This window comes from Mustela nigripes, chromosome 8 (assembly GCF_022355385.1).
Source record: "Mustela nigripes isolate SB6536 chromosome 8, MUSNIG.SB6536, whole genome shotgun sequence".
NCBI classification, from domain to species: domain Eukaryota; kingdom Metazoa; phylum Chordata; class Mammalia; order Carnivora; family Mustelidae; genus Mustela; species Mustela nigripes.
The window spans coordinates 64,438,898-64,451,359 of NC_081564.1; the positions used below are offsets into that span (position 1 = coordinate 64,438,898).

The following is a 12,462-nucleotide window of genomic DNA, read 5'->3' on the forward strand; positions in this document are numbered from 1 at the left end:
TAGTCTTATAGACCAGGAAACGGAGGCCCAAAGAAGTATAATAACTGCCCAGATGTCACACCCAATCACTGACCAAATCGGGATTAGAACCCAGATTGCTTAAAAAGAACAAAAAGGGGACACCTGGGTGGCTCAGTTGGTTAAGCAGCTGCCTTTGGCTCAGGTCATGATCCCAGTCTCCTGGGATCGAGTCCTACATCGGGCTCCTTGCTCAGCAGGGACCCTGCTTCTCCCTCTGCCTCTGCCTGCCACTGTGTTGGCCTATGCTCACTCTCTCTGTCAAATAAATAAATAAATAAAATCTTTAAAAAAAAAAAAAAAAGAACAAAAAGAATGCCAATCACGTTATTTCCCAGTCCAAGGATCTTTGCTCTGTATCACCTGCTTTTAGCTAAACTGTAGTGAGCTTCAATTTTCCTTACATGTGAGCTTCAATTTTCCTTATATGACCTTAACATTAACATTATAAAATTAATATCCAGTGATTGAGAAAATGTACAGTAACTAAGACCTAACATGAAATCAGAAATCAGTACCATTTTGAGGGTGCCTGTGTGGCGCAGTCTGTTAAGCGTTCAACCCTTTGTTTCAGCTCAGGTCGTGATCTCAGGGCTATGCAATAGAACCTCACGTGGGCTCCACACTCAGCATGGAATTTGCTTGAATTCTCTCTCCATCTCCCTGTGATCCTCCCCCCTTCTCTCACTCTTTAAAATAGATAATTTTTTTTAAAGAAACTAAAACCATTTATAAATCAATTGGAGTTTATTCATCAAATAAGCATGAGCAGATATTTGAAAAATAGTTGTCATGTATGTGTGAGATGTGGTATATGTTAAGCCTACAGGTTTTCCTGTAAATTGTATTTAACTGCATATAACAGAAAGCACAAAACCATAGCTCAAACAAAAGAGTGGCTTATCTTTCGTATGTAGAATACCAGAAGCAGGTAGTTCAGGGTGGAGATGGGGCCCTCTGGGACCATCGGGGACTTCAGTTCCTCTGTGTGATTAACTACCTTTTAGCACTGGTTTCCATTTTTATGTCATAAAATGTCTGCTGCATTATGTCACCTCACAGTCATATAATGGCAGCTGCAGCACCACCAGCTTTCATGTCCATGTCACTTTGGAAAACCCCAGCTGCAAGGGGGGCTAGAAAATGTAGTATGTTCATGGGCACATTGTTACATAGAATAAATTTGGGCTTCTTCACTTAAGGAAGAGTGAGAAGAATTAACAAAGGGTTGACTAGAAGTCCCTGCCACAGAAGAAACTATTCTACCTTCCGGTCTTGGGTTGAATCTTCTCTTGTACCTTCACTCTGTGGAAATCAGATTTGCAGAGATTAGATTTCCTTTCTTTTTATTCAGTTTTGCCACTTCTCTTTCTGCCACTTTTTGTTCTAACAAAGTTTAGTTTTCTTTTCCAATTTGAGATGTCAGACTCCCTCTGTTTGGATTTTGACAAATGTTGCATATAGCACAAACGTGTTTTTTTTTTTTTTTTTAAGATTTTATTTATTTGACAGACAGAGATCATGAGCAGGCAGAGAGGCAGGCAGAGAGAGGGGGAAGCAGGCTCCCTGCTGAGCAGAGAGCCCGACGCGGGGTGCGATCCCAGGACTCTGGGATCATGACCTGAGCTGAAGGCAGAAGCTTTAACCCACTGAGCCACCCAGGTGCCCCACAAACGTGTTTATTTTGACTGCCTTAAAAGCAGTGATTCTCAATGGGTTGGGAACAGGTGACATTTGGCAGTACCCGGAGACATTTTCGGTTGTCACAACCAAGGAGGTGCTACTGTCACCTAGGGGGAAACGCCTGGGGTGCTGTTAAATGGCTACAATGCACAGGTCAGCCCCTCATGCTTGATGAGTATCTGGGTACCCTCTTTTTTTTTTTAATATTTATTTATTTATTTGACAGAGAGAGAGATCACAAGTAAGAAGAGAGGCAGGCAGAGAGAGAGGAGAAGCAGGCTCCCCACTGAGCAGAGACCCTGATGCGGGGCTTGATCCCAAGACCCTAAAACCATGACCTGAGCTGAAGGCAGAGGCTTAACCCTCTGAGCCACCCAGGCGCCCCTGGGTACCCTCTTTTGTGAGTTGCTTGTTGAGTCTTTTGCCTACTTTTCTACTAGACTGTTTGCCTTTTTCTTATTGATTTGTAAGAGTTCTTTATATATTCTGGTTATGAGGTCTTTATCAGCTGTTAAGTATTGCAAATACCTCCTCTCATTTTGTGGCTTGCCATTTTACTTTTTTTAAATTCTTTTTAATTTTTAAATATTTTTTATAAACCAGAATATTTATTCTGCTACCAATTGTGAAAATCCTTAAGGTAAACTGATGCTGCCACGCTGCCCTCTTGGGTTTAGGTGTTGTGTCTCCAGGGACTCATGCCTGCATCTGCCATATGCAATTTTCAGGTGCCTCATTTGACCCCACCCAGTGGTATTTCATCTTTTAGCCTCAGCACTCCAGTTATGCTCTTTAGCTTGGCAGGGCAGCCACATCTGCCACAGGTCGACTTCTGGACATGACAGTCCTAACAGCCACAGTGGCGGCACAAAATGTGCATCTTATGACGTCATCTCGTTCCTGTAGCCAAGACTGGAAGAGAAGACCGCCATTTTGTTTGTCTAATGACATCTTTTTGACAAACAGAATTAATGTTGATACCCACCTTATCAATCTTTTCTTCTTTCATGTGTGCATTTTGCCTTCATTTTTAAAGCTATTTTCACTGGGTTTACACCCATAGATTGTCAGTTTTTTTCTTTTAACACTTTGAATATATAATTCAAATCTTTCCTTCCTTCTCTATGGCTTAGTTATCTGGGGCCATTCAGTATTACCACAAACTTAACATCTTAAAACAAAACACATTTATCATCTCACAGTTTCTGTGGGTTAGATGTCTGGACACAACTTATGTTGGTCCTGGACAAGGCTGTAGTGAAGGTATTGGTTAGTCCTGGGTTCTCCTCTGGGGCTTGACTGGAAAAGACTCTCCTTCCATGTTCACTCAGTTTTTTTGCTGAATTCATTTCCTTGAAGTTGTAGGCATCAGGGCTTCAATTTCTTGCTAGCTATCAGCTGAGGCTGCTCTGAGTAGCTAGCTCTCCAAAATCCCTTGCTAAGCGAGATCCTCCAATACGACCACTTACTTCTGGAAGCCAGCAAGGGAGATGGGACTCCAGTGGACAGCAGCAGACAGGCGCCATGATCTGATCTTTTTTTTTTTTTTTTTTTAAGATTTATCAATTTGTTTATATGAGGGAGAGAGAGAGAGAAAGTAAGAAAGTGCATGCACAGCAGGAGGGGGCAGAGGGAAAGGGAGAGAAAATCTCAAGCAGACTCCTTATGGAGCAAGGAGCCCAATGCAAGGCTCAGTCCCACCACCTGAGATCATGACCTGAGCCAAAATCAACAGTTGGACGCTCAACCGAGTTACCCAGGTGCCCCACCATGGTCTTATATAACATTGTCGTGTAATCTCATCAATCTCGTATTCACATAATCATGTACTTCTCATTACCTTTGCTTACTCCCTTGATTAGAAGGAAGCCACAGGGGCGCCTGGGTGGCTCAGTGGGTTAAGCCTCTGCCTTCAGCTCAGGTCATGATCTCAGGGTCCTGGGATCGAGTCCCGCATCGGGCTCTCTGCTCAGCAGGGAGCCTGCTTCCTCCTCTCTCTCTGCCTGCCTCTCTGCCTGCTTGTGATCTCTGTCTGTCAAATAAATAAATAAAACCTTTAAAAAAAAAAAAAGAAGGAAGCCACAGGCCCTGTCCCTCCTCAGGGACGGATCATACAGGTCACGAGCACCAGGAGGCAGGAATCACAGGGGCCACCACAAGAGTCTATCCACACAGCATTAGAAGCGGCCTATTCATCGTACCATTGTTAATGTAAAACTAATGTATATTTTTTTCTGTGGCTGCTTTTTAAAACTTTCTCATTGGTTTTCAACAACCCCACGATATTCTAGGTGTGTTTTTCTTTGAACTTCTCTTAAGTTTCATAGAACTTCTTGTATTGGTGGCTTGATAGTTTTCATCAATTTGAGAAAATTCAGCCATCATGTCTTCAAATATTGCTTCTGCTTTATTTTCTCTTCCCTTTCTGGTATTCCCAATTACCCACACATTAGACTTTGTCAGTGTATCTCATATGTTTCTTGTACTCTTTGCTGTATTTTCCAACCTTTTTTTCTTTCAAATTTTTCTGTCTTTTTTCCTCTCTTGAGTCTGGATACTTGTACCAACCTATCTTCTAGATTACTAATCTTCTTGTTAATCTGCTGCTGGTAGGCACTTCCTCTTTTCATCACCTCAAATCAAGACACCGTTTTTATCATATCTTTGAAATATCACAGATAAGTCTGAGGAAGCATCTGGCACCTTGCTGTTTCCATAGTTGGGCAACTTAGCTCTTTATTCTCAGCCTGCTGAACTGCATTCCTTTCTCAGAAACATAGATACAATCCAAAACTTCTCTGATATCCTTGTTTGGAACTTTTGTGGCTTACTGAATCAAAGCAGCTGAATTCAGTACAAGTTCAATGTCATTTCCTTCAAGAATTAACTCCCCTTTCTGGGCTCAAGATAATGAATAAGCAAATGCTAGACCTCATCTGAGCCCCATGGGTGTATTTTTCGCCCCAGAAATTTTGGATTTCAATAAGAGAACCATTCTCCTGAATAACAACATGGACGGGGAGGTGAGCGTAGGCAAATTCACATCTTGTAACAGAAGCCCAGGGTAACACCCTTGATCATGTTCTCTAAGTGACTACCCGTAGTGAGAATGGTAGCCAATTCCTTTCTGTTTCTCTGCCATTTGTCAACTCGGAGCCTCTTCTTTTTCTTTCCAAGGAGACAGATCCACATTGGTGCATTTGAAAGTCCTCCACAGGGTTCCTCTGGGGCCCTTCACAACAACAGTGCACCCCTTCAGAGTGATGTTCACCTTTTCTGGAACATCAGCCATCTGATTGCGGAAAACAGTCCTCACTGTCACAGTAGATGCAGCAAAAGAGAACCTTGTGAGACACTTCTGTCGTTATCACTGCCTAGCTTTTCCGCATTTGTCTCCCATGCCATTTATGATACAGCACATTTCTCAGAGGGGGAAAGATATGGGCAGGTAGCAAGAATTTCCTGTCCCCTTGGGAAAGGAAGAATCAGCCAGACTAAGAGTCCAATTGATATGAGACAGATTAACAGGAGAAAATACAATTATCCTGCATCTGTGGAATCCACACAGGCATGGAAATTCCAAAGACAGGCAAAATGGGGTACATATGTCAATTTGAACCAAGGAAAAGGGGGTTGGGGCCTGGGACTTCAAAGGGAAGGAATGCAATTTACAGGACAATGAAGAAAAGTAAATGTTTGGTGAATGTTTGCTGGGTCACTAGAAAACAATGGCACATAGGAGTTAGATCAAACAGACCTTGCTATGTTCCTCCCTGTTCTCCATAACTAGTTCATTTCATAATGTAGTTATGGGGATAATTTTTTCCTGGAGAAGGTCCTCTATGAATTCTTTTTTTTTTTTTTTTTTAGGATTTTATTTATTTATTTGACAGACAGATCACAAGTAGGCAGAGAAGCAGGGCAAAGAGAGAGAGAGGGGGAAGCAGGTTCCCCGCTGAGGAGAGAGCCTGATGCAATGCGGGGCTCCATCCCAGGACTCCAGGATCATGACCTGAGCCAAAGGCAGAGGCTTTAACCCACTGAGCCACCCAGGCGCCCCTCCTGTATGAATTCTTTTAGGCAGTTGTGGGGGAGATAAAGAGCTTTCCCTGATTTTGGGGGGGTCTTGATTGCTTTTTAACTCAATAATTTTCATGCCAAAATGACCCATTTTGGTGAGGGGGTCTGCTCTTGGTCCCTAAAACACCACGTTCTTAGAATTTTCCTTCTCTCTGGAATCTTGGCTCCTTGAGTGCTGGCTGTCTGGGCAGCTCTCCGATGTCTTCAAACAGAATTTTCCTTTTCCATTTCTCTAGGCTTTCCAGTTGTTCTCAGCAAAAGGATTAATGTACCCACTTAGACCTACTTTTATACTTTAATGCAGATTTCTCTATACCACACCATCTGGTCTGAAATGTATACTTCAGTTCACATCTTTTTTATAGGAAGCAACTGTCTCACCAACCTGCTATCAGTCAGGCATAGGTTTATAACTGGCTTACAGACCTCTGCAACACTGTGGACATATGAAGTGTGAACATTGTAGGGGTGCCTTAGAGCATCATAGAGCAATGCAACTCTTGGTTTTGGGGTTGTGAGCTCAAGTCCCACCTTGAGTGTAGAGCTTACTTAAAATAAATAAATAAATAAATAATTTTTAAAAGTGCAAACATTGTAATTCATGTTTCTTCTCTCCTTTTATTTATTCACATGGTACAGAAGTACCAACACACCCATTCAGTTCAACACCAGGTAGATGCAAATGTTGAGGGAATAACTCTGAGCCCTTGGTTCATCTAATTAAGTCATTGTCCAAGGAAGAAATTTCAGAAGGAAGGTGTCTAGGCTTGCTCTTGGAGCAACACTATCTGTTCTGAATAAAATGGATTTCTTAGAAAAATGTATAAAGCAGATATGGTTTTCTTTGCTGTTTATCAGAACTCCAGACTTAACTGGGTATTGCATTTTTATCTGCTAAACTGGCCACCAGTGTGTATTCTCCCCTGATGGTGTCTCTAAAAGAGAATTGATTCCAGTGTTATAGGAATCTTGACAATGGGAATCATAACTTTCATTGGTCATTAATGCAAGTAAAAAATGGAAATAAATTTCATTTTGAACCCAGCCCCTGACCAAATTAGCTTATCGCTCTAATACTTCTTCTGTTGGTTTTTTTTTTTTTTTTTTTTTTTTGCTTTTCTAGTTGTGTAATTATTTCACAGCATATAATGGTAAATTAAGTTCCTCAACAATTTTGATTCTTCTCATTTTATCTCAGGAGGTACTCTCATGTATGGTAATACCAAAGTGGTTTTGTGGTAATAGTGTTTTAGTCATTATTGCTGTGTAGCAAACAATCCCACACTGACATGAAACAACCATGGATTCTGTAGATGGAGAATCTGGACAGGGCACTTTTAAAAAAAAAATTATTTATTTATTTGACAGACAGAGATCACAAGTAGACAGAGAGGCAGGCAGAGAGAGAGAGGGAAGCAGGCTCCCTACTGAGCAGAGAGCCCAATGTGGGGCTCGATCCCAGGACCCTGGGATCATCACCTGAGCAGAAGGCAGAGGCTTTAGCCCACTGAGCCACTCAGGCACCCCTAGACAGGGCACTTTTTAAGAATGAACATCTTGAGACACCACATGGCTCAGTGTGTTCAGTATCTGCCTCTGGCTCAGGTCATGATTCCAGAATCCTGGGATCAAATCCCACATCAGGTTCCCTGCTCCGTGGGGAGCCTGCTTCTCCCTCTGCCTCTCCCCCTGCTTGTGTGCTCTCTTGCTCTCTCTGACAAATAAATAAAAAAAATCTTAAAAAGAAAAAAGAGTGGGGGTGCCTATGTGGCCCAGTTGTTGGGCATCTGCCTTCAGCTCAGGCCATGATCCCAGAGTCCTAAGATCAAGCCCCACATGGGGCTCTCTGCTCAGTGGGAATCTGGCTTCTCTCTTCCCACTCCCCCTGCTCATGTTCCTTCTCTCACTGGGTCTCTGTCAAATAAATAAATAAATAAAATCTTAAAAAAAAAAAAAACAAAAAACAAAAAACGAAGTGACTATCTCAACAGAGCAAGGCAGAAGTGTACTACATTGTTATGATCTAACCTTAAAAGTCACAAAGCACTGGGAAGACTGGGTGGTTCAGTCAGTTAAGCGGCTGTCTTCGACTCAGGTCACAACCCACCACATAGAGCCCCACATCCAGCTCCTTGCTATACGGAGAGTCTGCTTCTCCCTCTGCCTGCTGCTCCCCCTGCTTGTGCTTGCTCTCTGTCTCTCTAGTTCTTTCTGACAAATAAATAAATATAATCTTTAAAACAAAACAAACAAAGTCACAAAGCATCACTTACACTGTACTATATCCACTGAAGAAGATTCGCAAAAGACCACCACAGAGTCAAGGGCAAGGAGAAAACACAGACTCCCATCCAGTGGTTGGACTGTCAGTCTTGCACTCAAAGAAAAGTATGGGATAAGATATCCTTGAGGCCAGCTTTGCAACATACAATCTACCAAAAGGAATGGCCTTATTGTGTTCCGGTGTTGAATAGCAATTCTTCTACTAAAGGTATTTCACCTTTAAGCCTCAGTTCCAATTTATTTCTCATGGCAAGGAAGTTTCCCTATTCTGATTTTATTAAGCTTTTAAAGAATAAATAATAGGAGCACCTGGGTGGCTCAGTTGGTAGAGTGTCTGACTCTTGATCCCAGGGTTGTGAGTCCAAACCCTGTGTTGGATGTGGAGTCTACTTTAAAAAACATATAAATTCAAAAGTAAAAGTAAAATAAGTAAGTAAATAAGAAATGGTGAATTTTCTCAAATGCCTTTCTGCATCTATGAAGCATCTATTGAAGAGACATTTAATAAGACAAGAATGAATGAGGTTGTATTTGCCCTCTTTGAACTAAGTCTGCAGCTGACCCTGTCATTCAGGGAGCATTTCTGAGCACTTGTGTGCCGGACCTCTCCTGGGTACTCAGACACAACACTGAACCAAAGCAGAAGGGGTTCCAGCCCTCAGGAAGCTTACAGCCAAAATGATCCAGATCCAGGTCAGTGCCTGAAATCTGGCTTTTGTGCCCCCCAAAAATGCAGGAAGGGGAGTAATTCCCACCCTCCCACCTAAATCCCAAACTCAATAACTTGGTCCTGCAAAGTCTCTCCATTTCGGTGACATCCAATCACTGGTCAGAATGTCGTTTGAAGGCGAAGGGCATTTACATGTATAATTTTAGCCACCAGAGGGCAGTCACATTTAAAAAACACTTTCTAACTCCCTTCTCCTCTCTAACTCCCCCTGTCCTCCATGCTATTTGTTAGGCTCCACAAATAAGTGAAACCATAGGAGTTGGGGGAAATTGGAAGGGGAGGTGAACCATGAGAGACTATGGACTCTGAAAAACAACCTGAGGGTTTTGAAGGGGTGGGGGGGGGGGGGTTGGGGTACCAGGTGGTAGGTATTATAGAGGGCACGGATTGCATGAAGCACTAGGTATGGTGCAAAAATAATGAATACTCTTATACTGAAAATAAATAAAAAATAAATTTAAAAAAAAATAACACTTTCAGGGGCGCCTGGGTGGCTCAGTGGGTTAAGCCGCTGCCTTTGGCTCAGGTCATGATCTCAGGGTCTTGGGATCGAGTCCCATATCGGGCTCTCTGCTCAGCAGGGAGCCTGCTTCCTCCTCTCTCTCTGCCTGTCTCTCTGCCTGCTTGTGATCTCTGTCTGTCAAATAAATAAATAAAATCTTAAAAAAAAAAAAATAACACTTTCAAAGGGGAAGAAATGACAAACCTAATTCCTTGAAAGGCTATCCTCCTGGGTTCCCAGGCTAGAGTCAATCCCCACGGTGGGATTCTCTCCTAGTGGAGAAATGGCCCAGCACCCAAACCACTCTCCCACTTCAGGCCTGGGGGATCACCAGTTTATCTCAAGGCTCTGGTCCCTTGAATGGAGGATGATATCATGGAAACTGACATGGACCATCATGACATAGATCAGAGGGTCTCCCAAATCAAACACTTTAGAAGAAGTTAACTGCATAAGAACCACCACAGGGAGGGGCCAGGGCACCCACACACCCACCTCCCTTCTCTCACTTAGGAGAGTCGGTCAGTGAGCATTTATTGAGCCGTATCTCCTCAACAACCTGCCCTGTGTGGGCAGGGGTAAAATAGATTTGTTCTGGCTACGGAGAGGGGCCTTGCTTGCACAACCTTATGAGAAAGCAGTAAGGACAGCCCTAAGGCAAAAGAGCATCCAGTTAAGGCATCCCTTCCCTCTGTTCCAGGGGAAGCACACAGGAGGCCACCCAAGACAACAGCTTCTTCAGATACAGCTTGAAGCCCTGACCATGGGGTACTGTCAGGGAAGGTGGTGCTTCCAGAAAGCTCAGTTCTTCTCTTTCCTAGCCTAGAGTGAAGGATCTATTTCCAGTTTGGTTTGTTTTGCTTTCTGCTTGTCCGATGTGTTTTATCAGAGCCCCACATCCCCTTCCCCATCTGGGGCTTGAGTAGCATTGGGAACACAAAAGCAACAGAGAATTTCAGGCTCTTTCCTACCCACACTCCTTCCCCCTCTACATCAACAACTCCAGAGCCCACCTGAATGAGAAGAGGGAAAGGGAGAAAAATAGTTCATATCCCAAAAAATATTCTCCTTCCACGGGGTTGTGACTGCATAAGACCTAGCCCAAGAGTGGCATAGGACAAGAACCGGATGAGTGTTAGTTATTCTATGTCCACAATCCCTTTCTGGAATTTCCCAAGCTCTCAAAACCCAAGGGTCTTTCAGAATTCATTTGGCAAAAGTAATCTGACCTGAATTCATCTAGTAGCAAAACCTCACCTGAACCATGATGCCGCTGATTTTGGTCCATGTGTACCCCTTGGTGTGAGTACTCATGGATTCCATCACAGAAATCCACAATGCTCCATCACAGGGCATAGTCCCAGACTCCACTGCATGCATCACTGAGTCTATGGTGTAAGCACCTGATTGTCTTTCTCAAACCAAATATTCTGAATTCTGAAACATAACTGGCCTCTAGGACCTGTTACTATATGATATCTAGGTTCTATAGCTTATCTCTCCTATTATCTAGCTATGTGACTTTCAATAGGGTGGCCCTAAGATTCATGCCTCCTGCATTATGCAGGCCCCATATAATCCCTTTAAGTGTGGGCAGAACCTGTGACTTGCTTCTAAGTAATAAAATATGGCAAAGGTGAAGAAATTTTGAAAATATAACTAAAATCTCAAATCAACTGATTTTTATTTAGTCAAATGGAAAATTATCCTGAGGGAGCCTGAGTTAATCAGGTAAAAACCTTTATTTTTTTTAAGATTTTATTTATTTATTTCACAGACAGAGATCACAAGTAGGCAGAGAGGCACGCAGAGAGAGAGGAGGAAGCTGGCTCCCTGCAGAGCAGAGAGGCTGATGCGGGGCTCCATCCCAAGACCCTGGGACCATGATCTGAACTGAAGGCAGAGGCTTTAACCCACTGAGCCCTCCAGGCACCCCAGGTAAAAACCTTTAAAAGAGGGACTAAGTTAGACCTCTGGATGGCTCAGTGGTTTAAGTGTCTGGTTTGATTTTGGCCTCAGTCATAATCTCAGGGTCATGAGATCAAGCCTCAGTTTGGGCTCCTGGCTCAGTGAGGGGTGTCTGCTTGAGATTCTCTCCCTCTGTCCTGCCCTCTACACTCTCTCTAAAGTAAATAAATAAATAAATAATTTTTAAAGAAAGGTACTAGGCCCTCCCTGAGGTCAGAGGGTCTCAGACGTTTGCTTTGAAGAAGCTGTCAAGTTCTAAGTAGGTCTCTGGAGAGGGCCATGGGGCAAGGAACTATGGGCAGCCTTTAGTCATGGAAAGCATCCAGCTGACCACCAGCAAGAAACCTGGGACCTCAGTCCTGCAAACGAGAGAAGATGAATTCTGCCCTTGAGGAAATTCTGCCCACAGCCTGAGGGGCCTGGAAACAGATCTTTCCCCACTTGAGACTCTGATGAGACAGCAACCCCAAACTGATACCTGGATTCCTGGATAGCAAAACTGGGAAGTGATGGACCCAGCTAAGCCAAACCCAGAATCCTGATCCATGAAAACTGAGCTTGTAAGTGTGTGTTGTTTTAGTCTACTCGGCTGTGGTCGTTGGTTACGCAATACAGAGAACTAACACAGTGGAGACATCCCTTAACGTCCTTGGGCTGCGGTTGTTTATCTGCAAACTGGGGAAGTGTTTTGTCACACCTAGCAGCATTTCCAGCTCTAGCTTTGGAGACTTGATGTATGGGGTAGATGCTGGGGGCTTTAGTGTTGGGAGGAGGAAGAATGGTTTTCTTTGTGGGTGAGCAGATGTGGGGAAGGGGCTGTGGATGCCAAGACGGTGTGCTGTTGAGGCTTCTGATGCACAAGCAGAGAAAAATACTGGCAGCTGAGAACTCAGCGAGTCCCCAGTGACCCGGCTGCCAGGCTGGACACTGACCACAGCTGGCATCGCTCCGGGCTGCAGGAGCGATCATCTTTCCGAAGCAGGAAAAACAAGCATCCTCTTTCCCCCTGCTGTATAAGGGAAGCTTCACCACCCTGGGCACCCGCCCCCATCTCTGTCAGTTTAGGAAGGGGCAGAAGATTTCCTCTCACCCTCTTCATCTCCAGGCACCTAAAGTTCTTGGGCTGGCAGCCTCAGGAGCTGACCTGGGGAGCTCATGGGGAGCTGAGTCAGGGAGGGCATCAGGTTTCCTGTGAGCT

The 12,462-nt window shown here is 43.8% G+C and overlaps 1 pseudogene; it reads right to left on the reverse strand.

Annotated features, from left to right (window-relative positions):
- Positions 1–4,429: 4,429 nt before the first annotated feature.
- On the reverse strand, positions 4,430–12,208 carry LOC132023009 (large ribosomal subunit protein uL6-like; annotated as a pseudogene).
- Between the last annotated feature and the right edge of the window lie 254 nt (positions 12,209–12,462).